Consider the following 2,914-nt stretch of genomic DNA (forward strand, 5'->3'; position numbering starts at 1 on the left):
TTTTTTTTGAGACGGAGTTTCACTCATGTTACCCAGGCTGGAGTGCAATGGCGCGATCTCGGCTCACCGCAACCTCCGCCTCCTGGGTTCAGGCAATTCTCCTGCCTCGGCCTCCTGAGTAGCTGGGATTACAGGCACGCACCACCATGCCCAGCTAAGACCTTGGGGATTCCTATAGTTGCTTTTAGTTGTAAAGCCTCCTGTTCCCAGACTCTGTCCTGTGCCCTGCTTCCTCCTGATACTGGCTGTTCACGTCTGTGGTTCATCTCCAGGAAGACCAGCTTCTTGCCCTCATTGTATGTAACCAGAAGTATCTTTAGTCTAAAGAGATTATTGGTAGCTTTTATAGGTTTATACAATTCTTCCTTCTGTCTGCTACTGGTTAGTAGAGCACGGTATTTGGTTCAAGGCCTTATACCTAGTGACTCTTTATCTCCCCCAGAAAACGGACGTCAGCTTGGGCTCCATGCCGCTGATTACCATGCAGTCTTATTTGTCCTGTCCCAGTTCTGCCTGTTGGCCATCTACAGAGATGTACCAGCAGAGTCTAGAGTCTGCTGCTGTTTTCAAGGTTTTTCACCGAAATGCCTCCAAGCCAACAAAACTTCGATCCTGTTAGCCTACTTTGGTGTGCTTTTTCCCCCAATTCTGACTGAATTTGTTTAGTTTTCTAGGCATTGGGCCAACTTAGGCAATAGGGGGCTTGAAGAAGTTGAGGGAAGCATCTCTCGTTCTTGACACACTGCCACCTATCTGTACATTCCCCGTGTTTTCACTTAGGATTCCAGTCACTTGAGAAATAAGGCATTTTATCCAGAAGATCAGGAGTTTACCCACAGCTCTCTAAATCTAAACATTTTGTTCCAGAGAAAGAGTGTGCACATTAATAACCTGTGCTTTCTAGAGGAAGGAAGGCAGTGTACATTTTGTGCCACAGCCATGGGGGAGGGATAACAAAAGCTCTTTGGTTGCCTGCAGGTATGGGCACCAGAACAGCCCCAGACTGAGGGCAGAGGTTTGAATTCTACCTGCTATGACTTAGCCATGCCATACAAATCACTTACTTTCTCACTTTTTCTATACAATGAGGGTAGCACCCTCATTCAGTGAAGTTCTGAAGCCTAAGTGGAATAATAGTGAATTTTTAAATTGTGATGTTTGCTATAGGTAAAAGCTGTGATTGTGGTATACTGTAGATTATGGAGCAGGATTACATGACTTCCCTCAGTCCTGTTGATCCCCAGGCCACTATTAAGTGGAGTGAGAGTGCTACAGAAATTACTCAGGGAAACTGAGGATCAGCTGATCAGATGTCCTAGGTCACATACCTAGTAAGAGATCTGAGACTCAGAGTCTTGTTACCTGGCTCCTTGTCAGTATTCTTTATACAATAGTTTTCTGAACTTTATGTACCACTTATTTTACCACAGATGGACAGTTGTGACATTAGGAGGGCAAGAGGGGAATAACACATTAGGTCTGGTACAGCTGGGAATTAAGTCCAAGAACTTGACCTTAAATGAGAATCAATAATAGTCTCAAAAGAACTTTTGGCTGGGTGTGGTGGCTTACACGTGTAATCCCAGCATTTTGGGAGGCCAAGGTGGACTGATCACCTGAGGTCAGGAGTCTGTGACCAGCCTGACCAACATGGAGAACCCTCATCTCTACTAAAATACAACATTAGCCAGGCGTGGTGGCTGTAATCCCAGCTACTCAGGAGGTTGAGGCAGGAGAATCACTTGAACCCAGGAGGCAGAGGTTGCAGTGAGCCGAGATTGCCTGATTGCACTCCAGCCTGGGCAATAAGAGCGAAACTCGGTCTCAAAAAAAAAAAAAAAAAAAAAAACCCTTGCTACTTACCTTAGTAAATAGGACCTCACAATGTGTAAGAATTTCTGGTCAGGTATAATGAATCAAACCTGTAATCCTAACTCTTTGGGAGGTCAGGAGTTAAGAAGCTACAGTGAGCTGTGATCCAACCACTGCACTCTAGCCTGGATGACAGAGCAAGACTCCATCTTAAAAAAAAATAAAATAAAATTTCTCTCTTGTCTCCAACACACACACGTTACACATACACACACATCCTTACCCCTTCTGCCCACTCAGAGATGAGCAGAACGACATCTCTAAGGGTCCATTTCAGGCTTAGTGTCCTGCTTTATCCTGGGATAGTAGATAGGGGGATCATTAGAATTTGAAATTCAGTACTCTATTGAGTCAAAAAAGGGTCTAAAACTAAAAGGAAAAAGTACTATTTAATCCCACATACAGTGTGAATAATACCTTCAAGTTGATTTGCTTCATTCTGCTATAACACCTGTTTATTATATTAATCCTAATAGCAAACATTCCAGCAAAAGCATTTTTATTTCTTAGTTTTTGGAACCTCACACCTTGCTCCCCTAAAAGCATTTTTAAATAGATTTTTTTTTTTTTTTTTTTTTAGACAGGATCTCACTGTATCACCCAGGCTGAGTATAGTGGTGGAATCATAGCTCACTGCAGCCTCCACCTCCCTGGCTTAAGCAGGCCCTCCTGCCTCAGACTCCTGAGTAGCTGGGACTGCAGGCGTGCACCACCATGTCCGGCTAATTTCTTTTCTTTTTTTTTTCCCTTGAGAGAGCGTCTTGCTCTGTTGCCTAAGCTGAAGTGCAATGGCATGATCTCGGCTCACTGCAACCTCCGCCTTTCAGGTTCAAGCAATTCTCCTGCCTTAGCCTCCCGAATAGCTGAGATTACAGGCACCTGCTGCCCCACACCCAGCTAATTTTTGTATTTTTAGTAGAAACAGCGTTTTACCATGTTGGCCAGGCTTGTCTCAAACTCTTGACCTCAGGCGGCGATCCACCCACCTCAGCCTCCCAGAGTGCTGTGATTACAGGCATGAGCCACTGCACCTGGCCAATTA

Source organism: Cebus imitator, unplaced genomic scaffold (genome assembly GCF_001604975.1).
Source record: "Cebus imitator isolate Cc_AM_T3 unplaced genomic scaffold, Cebus_imitator-1.0 Scaffold118, whole genome shotgun sequence".
NCBI lineage: Eukaryota > Metazoa > Chordata > Mammalia > Primates > Cebidae > Cebus > Cebus imitator.